We start from the raw sequence: 15,466 nt of genomic DNA on the forward strand, positions 1-15,466 counted from the left end.
TCCGTACGGACTGAAAACAGCACATGTTCATCGCGTGCGTTCATATGTTATTGGTATGCATTTCACAACTTTGTAATTTTAAAACTTCACGATAGAAGCAACTGCAATGTGTTTCATTTTCGACATCGTTGCTACGCTCCCCTCCCTCTTTTTACCTGGAGAGTCTATCTTTTATTTTATCGATAATGTAACCAGATGACGGCAGATCGATCAGTCTGAGGGCCATTTGTTTTATTACATGAAAACCTGAAATAAAATGAATTATTAATGAATATCACAATTACATTCAAGTGTAGCGCCGAGAGTACGGGGCCTTGGTTAGTAAAAGCGGGAAAGTGAGTGAGAATTAGAGACCGGTTAAACAAGTATATAGAAGTCCAGTGGTCAGTTAAAAATCAACACACATACGTGGTCTGTCGCACTTGAGCGCTGAAATAGAAACACATTTACACTTACGTAACAATGAGAAATAAATGATTAATGATAATTTATTTACAGAGGATATATTTGTGAACACATTAAAATTGGTAAAGAAATTCATCCACTCTCTGATACAGAAAAAAATCGATTTTTGTGCGCTTGTCCAGCCGTGTCGCGCAATGTGTCGTAGATGCAGGGGTGGGGGGAGGGGGTGTTGCAGACCCCCGAGATGGCAAAAACAAAAACATTGCACCGTTGAATAATACGTGTGAAAATAGATTAGTAGCTAGTAAATTTAATTTCCTTGTGACATGCATGCTGAAGATGAGGATGCAGACTCCAAGAAGGCTAAAAATATCATTTATGTTAAGAATGTTCAACCAAAAGGTGTGTAACCGCCCCTTTAGATCCGCCACTGTATTTAGTTTAAATATTCCGCTACCTGTAACGATATCCAGGCAGAAAACAAAGTGCAATATAGACTAATCTCCAAAAGCTTACCGGGCCTCATTCCGTAACACCTCCCTCCTCGTAGATCGGAACACTATAAGAAAATTGACTATTCCTCATCTCTTCCCCCCCCCCCCCCCCCCCCCCCCCCCTAGTTTTACCCCAGACCTAATCTCGCCTGAGATTCGGCTCGGCTGGATATTTGGACTGACACCTTCACCGAATCTTTGAGCAGTCCGTAATTCATGTCTGGGATTTTCATTCAACTTCGGCCAGTTCTAGAACTTCATTTTCACCTAGGTGACGCCGCTCGTTTCAAACAAGTTATTTGACTATTTCATTACTTGCTGTCTAGGCTAGCTTTCCGAGAAGTAAAATACGTGTTCTCTAATTTTTCCAAATTTTCCGACTTCTGATTTTCAATTACAGGTATCTTCTTTTTCTACAATTAATAGAGATGAAGACATACATTGGGACCGGCAAGAAAAAGCGATTTTCCAAGTGAATGTTACAAAAATGGAGAAATATACCCCGCGCCCGAAATTATAAAAGAAGTCTGGACAGCGGATTTTCAACAACTGTACAACCCACAGGACGATAATTCATTTGATGACGAATTTAAAACACAAGCTATAGATAGTAAAGAGCACATGGAACGATGCATGTTAGACCCATTGTATGAACCAAACGTTGCTTTAAACAGACAAATAGAAATTCAGGAAGTACGGAAGGTTGTTCAAAAATCCAAAGCCGGCAAAGCTGCTGTGGTATTGATGAGTTACCTTATGATGTTTTAAAGTCTGAGAACGTAATTAATTTACCACACAAAATGTTCCTGCTACTATTTGACACTAGTATCACCCCCCCCCCCCCCCCCCCCCCCTATATGGCGTAAAGCGATCATATGTCCAATTTTGAAAGACAAAAACTCTGACCCTAGAATCCCATTGAACTACAGAGGTATTAGTTTGCAATGAGTAGCATCAAAGATTTATAGCTCGATTTTAAACAACAGGCTCATGACATATTTAGAAGAACATGAACTTTTAGTAGGTGAACAAAATGGTTTTTCGGCAGAATAGATCATGCTTGGATCATATATTTACTTTAAATAGCGTTATCCAGAATTACAACTCGACCTTTGTCACGTTCATTGACCTACAGAAAGCGTTTGATAACGTTGATAGAGAATTACTCCATTACTGTCTACTGAACAATGGACTGTTATAACAAAATACACAGCTTTACACAGATAAGACCACCGATGATCTGAAAGTTTGAACTGGTCACGTGATTGTCACTTGAAATGGCAAAGTGACGCGGTTATTTGTAAACATCGATAAATAATTTGGGTTAAAACAAGTGAAATAATTTATGATATGTCGTACAGCCTCATAACTACATACGTGCGATGATTTAATAGCGTTTTTACGAGATGGAAAAAAAATATTGTAATTCGGACCATACAGCTTTAAGAAAGATGCATGCAGTTGTGGAAATAACTTGTCTGTTATGCAGGCGCGGATCTAGAAAATTTTCAAAAGGAGGGGGAGGGGTGAACCAGAGGATTAAGTTGTTAATATCTCTCTATATTAATCATTTATATTACTAATTTAATGAAACAGACTTTTACATCAATTTATATGTTCAAATATAATATGACAATGAGTTTACACTATCACATGGTAATAAGCAGACCTGTAATGCTTTCTGATACAAATTAGCATACTAGTTTACTTATTAAAACCTTGTTATAACATACTGAAAAATGGTTGCTATGGTAACTGAAATATTTCATAATATGAGAATGCGTGGTATTTATCATTGTTTATGCCAAATTTAATAGATTAAGGATATTATATTGATAAATTATTAAAATTTGACTCATATATTCATATTATGAGATTTTTTATATTACCATGGCAACCAATTTTTCAAGCTATAGAATTTTGTTAAGCAAAATAAGACTTTGGTCGTTTTCTTTTTATATATATATATTACACATAAAGGGATGAATTAAATCATATACATATAACTTTCATTGATGTATGTTGTTGTGTTTTCCTGTAAATGATGTCATAAAATGGCTTAAAATTGATTTTTTTTCAAAAATAGTCAAAATGCTAAAACATTTGATTTTTCAAGATCAGGAACAATAGGTAATCCAATTTTGATTTATTGATGTTTTATTATGCTGAACCTAATCTTATAAGCAAGCAACAGAGAAAATTGTACATCAGTAAAATTAATTTGTTTATGTTTAATCAAAAACGGGCCAAAGTCGAGCATTTTTAAGGATCTTGGGAGTTGTTTTCAAAGTGTTCTTGTTACCATGGCAACGGTACCTCAATTACGAATTTTGGTACCAGTAAGTAAGTAAATTGTTTATTATAGTGACATGTGTAATGATACAGTTATACAATACATTTTACAATAAAGGTAGTTTTTTACACCCGGCCCAAAGGACCTATATGTCACTGATTAATATTTTTACAGTGTTTAAACAAACACATAAATGAAGATGGAATGATATTAGAATGTCTTTTTGTGAAGTTCTGACGGATTTTGAAAGCATCAAGTATAAAGATAGCGGCTAGCCTAGGAAATATACATAAAATATGCGAGAAGAGTGCATTATCTAATGACAAATTTGACAAATTCTTAAATCCTGTTTTGCTGAAGAGGTCTTTTCTCTTATTTTCATATAATTTACAATGTAGTAGAAAATGTATTTCGTTTTCAATTTCGTTTTTATCACAATATTGGCAGCGCATAGAAACTATATGTAATTTTGCGCTTTATAAATGAATAAAATAATGATAATAATAATTCTATCTTGAGGTGGCTCAGATTTATAGCGACCGGTTTCAATTCGAAGTGGTAGTACACCGCAACGAAACATTGCCATCGCTGATCGTACAGATTTTGGCAACTTCATACTGACGTACTGCTCCAGCCCATACTGGTTTACCAAATTCTATGAGAGGGTATCAAATAATCGCTATATGCCTTTCAGCAAAATCGGTGAGGGTATCTATCCACCTCTATATTAAAAAAGTTGATGCTTACAGAGATTAAGATTTCAATTTAGCTACCACGTACGTTGATGTAATTATCTTTAAATCTTACTTCATGCGCTCAGGGACATTTTTCAGACGATGCATTAAGGCTAGGCTGACCTCGAAATGAAAACAATCACATGAAATGGAAAACAACTAAAATATATATATGTGTTTATTGATAGTTGTGTGATAAATAGAATCTTACACTCGTTGCTTATGGCAAGGCTCGGGAAATATTAAATCCGGCAACTCATTTCATAAATTCCATATCCCATTTATAAGCACTCATTCAAGATTATCTATTTATCTAATGGGTGATATCCACTGGATAAAGGAGTAAACATAATTATGATAAAAACACGAATAACTAATAGAAAAAAATTCTCTAAAGGTAAAATAAGCTCTTGGGTAATGAAAATGCTACACAAGCCTAGTCTGGTCATTTACTGTAATCCCAATCACTGTAACATTCAAAGTTTTTATCATACTTTGACTGCAAACTTGCATCTTAATTACACTGTATGTATAATGTACAATGAGTTATGAATAAGAAACATGATTTTTTTTTCTCGAGCTTTGTATCTCGGTTATATCAATATTGTCACTGTCAGTTAGGAGTCCCTGTCCCGATTCACACTCCATATAGTAATACATTCTAGGAGTCCCTATCCCGATTCACATTCCATATAGTAATACATTCTAGGAGTCCCTATCCCGATTCACATTCCATATAGTAATACATTCTAGGAGTCCCTATCCCGATTCACATTCCATATAGTAATACATTCTAGGAGTCCCTATCCCGATTCACATTCCATATAGTAATACATTCTAGGAGTCCCTATCCCGATTCACATTCCATATAGTAATACATTCTAGGAGTCCCTATCCCGATTCACACTCCATATAGTAATGCATTCTAGGAGTCCCTATCCCGATTCACACTCCATATAGTAATGCATTCTAGGAGTCCCTGTCCCGATTCACACTCCATATAGTAATACATTCTAGGAGTCCCTGTCCCGATTCACACTCCATATAGTAATGCATTCTAGGAGTCCCTATCCCGATTCACACTCCATATAGTAATGCATTCTAGGAGTCCCTATCCCGATTCACATTCCATATAGTAATGCATTCTAGGAGTCCCTATCCCGATTCACATTCCATATAGTAATGCATTCTAGGAGTCCCTATCCTGATTCATATTCCATAAAGTAATTTCTTTGCCTTTGATTGATATATATTCCTTTAGCTACTCTCTTTCCCTTTTCAAGTCTTTTTGGGGATGCGCGCTCAAACCCCTATTGCCCCTCAGGTCCAATAATTTGACCTATCTCTAAATGAATTCAAGACACATGGAATGAACTTCAAAGATGGGCGTTTTTACTTTGTACATGTAACCACAGGGGCTAAGCCCGTTTTGGGCCCGAACTCTGTGATACCATGGTATCATAGAGTTCGGGCCCAAAACGGGCTTAGCCCCTGTGCATGTAACATATCCACAAAAGATTTGAAAGCTTAACATCTACTTATAAATCCATCTTTAATTTTCCACTAATTTGAGCTTATCTGCAGTATTGGAATTTAACATATCTAATTCATTTATTAAATTCTATTTGATTGAACCAACTTGAGGTATCTTTAAAATACTCTAAATACACGAAATACTACAGTGTACTACAATAAAATGGGCAAGTCCTGTAGTCATCATTTTGAAATTGTGTCATTCTATTTATCTAGGTCACTGCTCTATGGTGGGTACGCAGACTGGAAAAATTGTCAATTATTCGCTTCGATCCAAAGGTTGCAGAGTCTGCACCTCAGCTGCTTCAAGAAATGAACTTGTTAGACAACATGACTGCTATCGTAATTGGGAGGGAAGTGCAAAGGCCATGGAAGCAGATATGGTAACAGAGATGGTTCTCGATATTCACAAACAAGGGTTCACAGTTTCTGCAATTGCTGGTGGTGAAGATTCTTCAACCATAGGGCGCCTACGAGCAAATGTCAATGATAAGATAGAGAAAATATCTGATCGGTAAGTTGTACTACATGCGTATACATGTATATGTATACATTTTTGTATATATACAGGTGCAAAAACAAAGGACATGTACAGCATTATAATTCCAATGTTGATTATCGCAATTGATTTGATTGGACACAATAGGGGATCAAAGTTTTACATACAAATAAATAGGAAAAATCTTTTAAAATTTTCTTCTCTAGAACCACTGAGCCAGAAAAGCTGATTTTTACATGAAAACTTTCTGACATAGTGCAGATTCAAGTTTGTTCAAATCATGGCCCCCGGGGGGTAGGATGGGGCTACAAGTGGGGGGGGGGGTCAAAGTTTTACATACAAATATAGGGAAAATCTTTAAAAACCTTCTTCTCAAGAACCATTGGGCCAAAGAAGTTGACATTTACATGAAAGCTTTCTGACGTAGTGTAGATTCAAGTTTGCAAAAACCGTGGCCTCCAGGGGTAGTTGGGGCCATAATAGGGGCTAAGGTTTTACATGGGTCTCTTGTTACATTTTCATCTTCTTCTCCAGAACCACTGGGTCAATTTCACCCAAACTTGGCACAAAGCATCCTTAGGTGAAGGGCTTTCAAATTTATTCAAATGAAGGGGAGATAGTCACAAAAATGGAAAATTAGGGTAGGGTCATTTGAAAATCTTCTTCTCAATAACCACTGGACCAGAAGAGCTGATATTTACATGAAAGCTTCCTGACATAGTGCAGATTCAAGTTTGTTCAAATCATGGCCTCCATGGGTAGGATGGGACCACAATAAGGGATCCAAATTTTTACATACAGATATATAGGAAAAATCTTTAAAAATCTCCTCAAGGACCATTGGGCCAAAGAAGTTGACATTTATATAAAAGCTTTCTGACAGTGTAGATTCAAGTTTGTAAAAATCATGGCCTCCAGGGGTAGGTTGGGACCACAATAGGGACTAAGGTTTTACATGCAAACATATTTGGATAGTCTTCAGATATGGGCCAAGGTAACTCAAGTGAGCGATATGGCCCATGGGTCTCTTGTGTTAAGTTTGTGAGTAAACTGTCCGGCGTTTACACATCGATAAATTCTTCAAAAAGAATGTTTAATTCTATAATATTTTGTATTATAACTGGCAATAAGACACATAGAATAAAAAACACCTTGATTTCTTTGTAGGAATCACCTTCGCAAGCTGTTGGGAAACACACTTTATTCATTAAAGAAACAACATCCGATGCTTACAGTCCACATTATTAAATATCTCCAGAGGTGTTTTGATTACATCATTGCTCAGGGTGAAGGGGATCCACTTCAGATTGCAGCAGACCTTGATGCTCTTACTAAACATCCTTTTGGTGACCATCAGTCTTGCTCATGAAGATGGTGCAAGTTTCTTAACAATCCAAAGTGTCTGTACAAGTCATTTCCTCATGGAAAACCACTTTCCAATCTAAAACTCCAAGAATCCTTGAAACAAGTTTTCTCCTCTTATTCCAGTCATTGCGATAAGCTCTCTCGCCTTGGTAGTACCCAAGCCAATGAAAGTTTCAACCGCATGGTAGCATCAAAAGCACCCAAGAATATTCATTATAGCTCTTCAGGAAATCTTTCATACAGAATTGCAGCAAGTGTAGCACAAAAAAACCCCACTGGACATAGATATGTTGTAAACGTAAGTACATTTTATCAAGATGGTTGATTTCATTTATAATAATTAAAAAGTTATTGAAAGGCCAGTGTCAAAGTGGATTGATTAAAACGGCCATTCATAATAGCACTTCATTAATAAGACTCCCCTCTTTCAGGGGGGGGGGGGGGATATTGTTTTTGTACTTTCTGTCCGTCCATCCATCTGTCTGTCTGTCTCAAAATATTGATAATGCTTCTCCTCCTACATGTATATGGCTTATCTGATGGATTGGAAACTTTGTACAATGTTTAATTGCCCTTTGTAGATGTGTATATTGTCGGGACAGGAAGATCCAATTGTTATCCTTAAAGTTATAGTGGATCTCAGGTGTGGAGGGTGTAAAATAGTTTGTGAACATATCTCCTATGTGACTTATTGGGTTTCATAATGTCTATGTTCCTGCTCATACTTTCTCCTCCATATCATACAGTACATTGAGGGGTGGTTTCATTTGGAGCAATTCCAATTTGGGGAAACATTTGTTTTTCATTACTCTTGAGTATTTTCTCTGTTACGTTGTGCGTTATGCATGGAAAACGATATAGGAAACAGAAGATATAAAAAATCTATATATTTCAGATCAATCGTAGACTAGGGCTATCTCCTGGACATTTTACTGAGCGTCTTGCAAGACTGAGGGACTTGCAGAGGTTGAAGCAAAGCGCAATTGCAAACTCGCATGCATTTAAGAGGAGAAGACTGCAAAAGAAATCAAAACAGTAATAATGATTTAATAGATATTGATTTTTACCAAAGAGTGAAAAGTATAATAATAATTACTTGTCATACATGTTCATGCAACCACTAGCTTGGAGTCATTAAAATTTAAATTAATAGCAAATCAGCTAATCTCAGGCATGTTCTTCAGTCCACTTTAAGAGTTACAAAGGATCAATCTACATATACATACCAAATAATGGATGCTTTAATTAATTAAGAGACAATTATTATTTGATAACAGACATCAGAAGACAGGCTCTGCAGAAATAAGGGAAGGTGTCTCATATCAAACAGAATGCGCTCTAAATTCACAGTTGTGCACTGACATTCAGACCATTCCACAACCCCTACTTCAACCTCAGTATGAGCCTGTTGATCCAAATGTGATGAAAAATTGTCACTTCATCTTTTTTTATGTAGAAACTACTAGGTATTGTTTTGAAAAATGAAACTTGACACTGTGGTTTTCTTAGTCTGCCAAGCATGTATTGAATACATTGTATATTCTCTGTCTCTAGCAAGAATGATACCATGAGTCTGCCACTGTCAGTTTTAGGACTGATGACATTTATCTATTATTATTTCATTAAACAGGACGTGATGCACACATTGTACAGCTGTCGGCAACTGACACGGAAGTAACTACATTTAGTACATACATAAGACCAAGATGACAGATTTCGAAGAAGGCATCAGAGATCACTGGCATACAGTTTGAGAATGGAAAGATGTACCATGTAGATAAATGTGTTCCTTTTGTAGGAATTACAGAGGCCCTTCAGAGTTTCATGCAATATTTAGAGGAAATAGTAAAATTACAATTCTTGTTGGACATAATTACAGAGTGTTTGACATCCCTGTGTTATTAACAGCTTTGGAGAAAACTTCTATGTTGGAAAACTTTATCTCAGTTGGTGTGGCTGGTTTTGTAGACACCCTACCTCTTTTTAAAAGCAATGTTCATGATTTGCCTTCATCTACACAAGTCAGTGTTTATGAGTCATTTTTAATGAAAGGCACAATGCTCATGACTCTGTATTTTCATTAATTAATTAAATCTATATGTTTTGTAATTAAGTATACCACTTCTTATGGTTAATATTTTATCTGTCATACAATTTTAACATTAGTACTAACTCACCAATTATTATATTATGCATCTTCAGTTTTATACACATAATACATACTATCGAATAAGAATTATGGAGCCATGTCGTGCTACGAACTGGATCCAGTTACAGAAACATGGTACAGGGTCTGAGGTGTAGCACCTGACGACGACCTCCAAATGCTTGCCTTAGGACGATCTCAAAATTGTTGTCTGGCATAATTTTATAATTTATGATTAACAAAGTAATAACTAGTGGCACTCTATTATCAAAATTTTCTTTGGCGACCCTACCCTAATTCTTTTCTGTATATATTTTAGTTATTTCACATGTATATACATACCTACATCCCTATTACTATTACCTGTTACTAATATTACTAATTTTGTAATAATTATGGTATATTTATTTCGGTGTATCTTGATTTATTTATCTATTAGAATCCAAATAATATAAAAATATTTAAAATATTTAATTTTATATTTACTAATTATTAAAATGATATATAAATAAAAAATATAATTTATTATAAATAAAAAATATTTTAATTATTTAATTTTAATTTACTTATCAATTTTTTTTAAATTTTAATTTATTGAATAAATTAAATAAAATTTATTATTAAAATTATTATATAAATAAAAAATATAATTCATTTTATTAATTTTTTTTTACTTTTTATTTAGTTTTGTAAAATATAAGTTACTTCTTTATTTCATTATGATTTATGACATACGACCACATGTATGTGTCCGGCCATCAAAAGACAGTACCACAGTCATCAGGTGTGTTGGTACACGATGGTCCTTATTTATTTATATTTATTTATTTTTAAACCATGGGACAACCCATACGTCCCATACGGAGCATATGTATGTTACTACAACACACTTCAACTTCACTATGTTGGTGCATTTGGGAGGTGTTGGAGGGTGAGGCTGGATCGCAATGAGATGGATAGTATTATGGCAGATAATACAGTCACCAATCGGTTGATGATATATAGTTAACCAATCCTACGAATATCAAACAAACAAAGAATTACAGAGGCCCTTCAGAGTTTCATGCAATATTTAGAGGAAATAGTAAAATTACAATTCTTGTTGGACATAATTACAGAGTGTTTGACATCCCTGTGTTATTAACAGCTTTGGAGAAAACTTCTATGTTGGAAAACTTTATCTCAGTTGGTGTGGCTGGTTTTGTAGACACCCTACCTCTTTTTAAAAGCAATGTTCATGATTTGCCTTCATCTACACAAGTCAGTGTTTATGAGTCATTTTTTAATGAAAGGTACAATGCTCATGACTCATTGGAAGATGTTAAAGCCTTAAATGAAATTTTAAAACTCATGAGACCAAGTTTATCTATATTGTCAAATTTTTCATGCTCAGTAGCATCGGTTCTCACAATGTTCAAGTTCAAAGCAAATTCGAAAATATTATTTGAAACACTAAATCCTCTGCTGGAAACAAAATCTATTTCAAAGGGTATTGCAAATAAAATTCTAAAGTACGAGTGACAAAGTCAAAGAAAATTATTCAGTCTATATTTATGTGCCTAGGAAGTTTGGAGGAATAGTTTTACTTCATGTATATACTTGCGCGAAAGGCTCTTAGCTAGATAACTGTTTGTAATTGGAATGTTATTTATTACAATTGCATTTAGGTGGAACAGTAGGATCCAATTATTTTCCTAAAAGTTATAGTGGATCTAAGAGGGGTGGGTGGATGATGTTGGAATACCTTGTGAACACTGTATAATTACTATAAGACAAAATGTCCATGTACATTATTCAATTCTTATTGGCACTTACAGAAAAAGTATCTGCTAAAGATTATGTTGTAAGATCACTAAAATACTTTTCATAAGGATAAAAAAAAATTGAATATAATATATATATATATATATATATATATATATATATATACATGTATATATATATATATATATATATATATACAGTGTATATATAAAAAGTGTGTTTCTTTGTATATATCTAATGTAGATTTTTCATAATGAAAGCCTAGTAGTGTGTAATGGAATTTTGTAAATTATTTTACTAGGAGAGAGCTATTTAAGTTTTTGAACTTGTGCCTAATCCTTTTGTTGGTTTATGTTTTATTCAATTCATTTCTGATATAAAACAAATTCCTTTTAATTCTAGAAACAATACATACTGAGAATAGTATATATTGCCACAATATGTAAGGAATAAAATACTGCAAAGATGTGTATTTTGCAGGTTCTAATTGATAATTTGTTGGATATGTTACTTTTAAAACAATCAGGGTTGTGTAAAAAACTGAAAAATATAATCAAACTAAACTTTTTATATTAATTTACTTTTTGATTATGTTGATATTATTGTAATATAACAGTGTGTGAATTAAGATCAAATCAAGTATTTTTCCAAGCTATACTGATTAATTATGATATTGCAAGCATTTATCATGGTAGTTTATGCTCAAAATGCAATTTTCCTGGAAAACAGAGGAAATTCGAGTGCTATTTTTTACAATTGTGTTTGTGTTATCTGGAAAGAAAATAAAAATAAATGTGCATATCAATTGTTAGTAACCACATATTAAAATGTTAATATCTTAATATGTAACTTTTGCCTTTTTAATGGGGGAAATAAGCATGACCTGTCTGTAGTAGTTAAAATATGTGAAATTTTCAATGACCTCAAATGACCTTTAGTTGATCATATCTTTTTATCCAACTCATTGACATAACAATATTTCCCGTTATTCCTGTAGCTATGGATACCATCTTTAACTCATAGTAAAATTAATAAAATCTAATTACATTTAGTTAGTGTTTTTTACCATTTTCATTGAAAACTCTATCCTCAAAAACATATTTTTTAGAGGCGCTGAGGAAATTCGGACTGAATTTTGGGTAATTTGTGTTTGTGTTACGTGAAAACAAATTTCACATCATTAAGTGTCTGCACATAAACTGTTTGTATGATGGTCATTAAATATATCTATATTATGACCTGTTTGTGTTTTGTACACATCTTGGATCTACCACTGCTAAAATTTGACGTCATGCGTTTTTTCAACATTGTTAGGTTCAGGGGTTGTTTCCATGGAAACGAACTCATTGACATATATAAAAATTGTCCATGATAAAATGATTTTTTGAAAAATCTAATTACTTTCATCTCAGCATCCACTCCGGTTTATTAGGTGATGAGATCCATTTTTTGATTAAATGTGAAAAGTTTGCTGATGAAAGAAAATCTTTTTGTGGTGCTATAGAAAAAACAGTTAAAATTTTTACCAAACTCAATGATGAACAAAAATTCATTTACATACTATGTTCTGAAGAGCCATCCATTCTAAATATAACTGGAAAATTTATTTTGAACAATATATGACACGGTATTTGTATATAACTATGTGTTATGTAATCACTTCTTTCTTTACTTGTATATGTATATGTACATTATTTGTATGTATTTTCATGCTGCCCCTTGATGGCCCTTGATTGGAAATAAATATAGTTATAGTTAGTTATCCCCTTAACGTGTATATGGTAGACATGTGTAAATTGTATCATGTAGTTATAATGTTTAATTGTTAATTTGTATATGCCCCCTGAGGGCCCTTGATTGGTGAATAAATAAATATATTGTTATTTTTTTCTTCCTGTGTACATTTCTGACTGTTTTGCATTAGGATACACGGTGGTACTTTCATATATTACATCAAGTAATGTCTCGTGTTATGTACATTGTCTAAGCTCATACTACTAGTATTACTGTATATTATGTGTGAACCATATGAAACCATATTTGCACATATGCACTCATTATAAACATGACATGTTGATCTAGTACCAATGCACCGTCCCGTGGTATCTTTTGCATTACAGTGGAGTTAATCATATGTACTTATACTACCTTTACTATTATTACATGTAGTGTTGTTATTTACATGTATATATATTTTTTATTTTGTTTTTTCTGTGTACATCTCTGACTGTTTTGCATTAGGATACACGGTGGTACTTACATATACATACAAATAAGTATTATCATGTTCAAAATGTCTCATGTATGAACATTACTCATACTAATATTAGTGCATATTTTGCTCTTGTTTTGTTCTTTTCTTTTTATCATCATTTTTTAAATAAACAATGCACATTGAAATGTTAACAATAATGTATGCTGTATGCCCAAGAGGGCCCTAATTTGGAAATAAATCATATTCTATTCTATTCTATTCTTCTGTAGGAGTGTAGCTCAGAAAAAATGATCAGCGATCCTGCATGTACGGTTTATGTCTAGTTAAATTATGATTAAATTGAAATTGATTCTTTTTAAATGTTATCTCAAGCAGAATTATTATGATTATGTACAGCGAGTTGTTCAGACTATCTCCCGAATGTTTTGACTGAATGCCGTCCAATCAGAAAGTAGTAGGTGGAGCCAATACGTTCTTGCTGTCATGAATATGTATCAGTTCTATTAATTTAAAAGGCGAAAAAGTGTAGCGGTATATGTGAGCAGTGGTTGCAGTTTTAATTCTTTTTTAAAATAAAGTTGCGCATTTAGCAAGTGTCATGACCAGGTTCAATTTTAGATGAATCTATATGGAACACAAATCAAAAAGTCATTTAATATCTATTTAATGTTCGTATCCATTTGTTATTGAAAATGTTTTCGATTTTTTTTTCTAATTAGAGTGCACTTACCGAAGTTGAAAAAAAATCGTTCCTGATAAATGAAAATGGCAGTTAAAATTTTGGTAACTGTGTTTCATTTTACTTACTTGTGTTCTATTATTTTCAATAATTTCAAGATATATAGCACCTTTCCCATAATATCTCTGCCTCGTGTGTTTATAACAGCACATGGGGTGCATTGGCAAAATTAATGTTATCTTCGGTTGTTTTTATTTCTATTATTTTTGAAAAAAAAATGCAGTTCGTGAACTTTAATGAGTTTTTGTTTTTTTAACCCAACATTTTCGATGGTCTGGAGATAGACGTGTAGTGACATTGGGGGGGGGGGGGGGTGGGGGGGGAGCGGATCGAGGAGCTGGCCGTAAGCGTCAAGCACAGGCACTAAGCCCTTCGCCGATATTGGTGACGTCTCCATGAGTGAAAAATCCTCGAGAGGGACGATAAACAAGATACAATCAATCAAAACCCATTTTCTGCTTTTATTTTCCATACATGTATACGAGAAACCCGTGCAGTAATACACAGATCATCAACAGACGATGGGCTAAAGTGTCGTGTGTGAAATAATGTAAACAGATGTAAATTATACTTCTTTTGTCAACAATGCCTTCCGGGGGCCTTGATTGGTCAATAAAATATCTTGTATACATATTTCTCAAGTTTGTGAATTGTATGAGATTCGTGCGGAAAATATAATATGAATAAAATTGAATCATTCAAATGTTCTGATACTGCTCAGATACATGTATAGAAAATTACTTATATATATATATATATATATGCATAGCCCCTTCCGCAGGACAGAATCAGAACATACGGCAATTGGTCAGATAAGAAATATTTTTAAAAGGGTTTTCGCTTACTCATTTCCAAACCTTAATTTAGCTATTACTTGTATTAATGCACTAAAAAGAATTACTGCATCCTTTTAATACTATAAGCACAGGGTAAATCAATATTTAAATGAATCCGATTTTGTTCTGCGACACTTTAATGAATTTCAACCTCGTGTATTGTTTCTAGCACTCGGAACTCTTATCTTTCTTTCAGGTAGTTCTGAGAGAGAGAGAGAGAGAGAGAGAGAGAGAGAGAGAGGGTGTATCTCCATTTTTGAAAATGATCATTATTTGTTATTTTGCAATGGAAGTTAAAGATATAATTATATTGGGTGAAATTTTAAAACACGAAACATGAAGCAAAGCCATGTGAAACATATCTATAAACATTTATAAAACATATCTATAAACATTTATAAAATATATCTATAAACATTTATAAAACATATTGAACAAGTTAC

The 15,466-nt window shown here is 33.7% G+C and overlaps 1 pseudogene; it reads left to right on the top strand.

Moving 5' to 3' along the window:
- Nucleotides 1-5,440: 5,440 nt before the first annotated feature.
- LOC125647347 (uncharacterized) lies at nucleotides 5,441-11,337 on the top strand (annotated as a pseudogene).
- The last annotated feature ends 4,129 nt before the right edge of the window (nucleotides 11,338-15,466 follow it).

This window comes from Ostrea edulis, chromosome 4 (genome assembly GCF_947568905.1).
Source record: "Ostrea edulis chromosome 4, xbOstEdul1.1, whole genome shotgun sequence".
Taxonomy (NCBI): domain Eukaryota; kingdom Metazoa; phylum Mollusca; class Bivalvia; order Ostreida; family Ostreidae; genus Ostrea; species Ostrea edulis.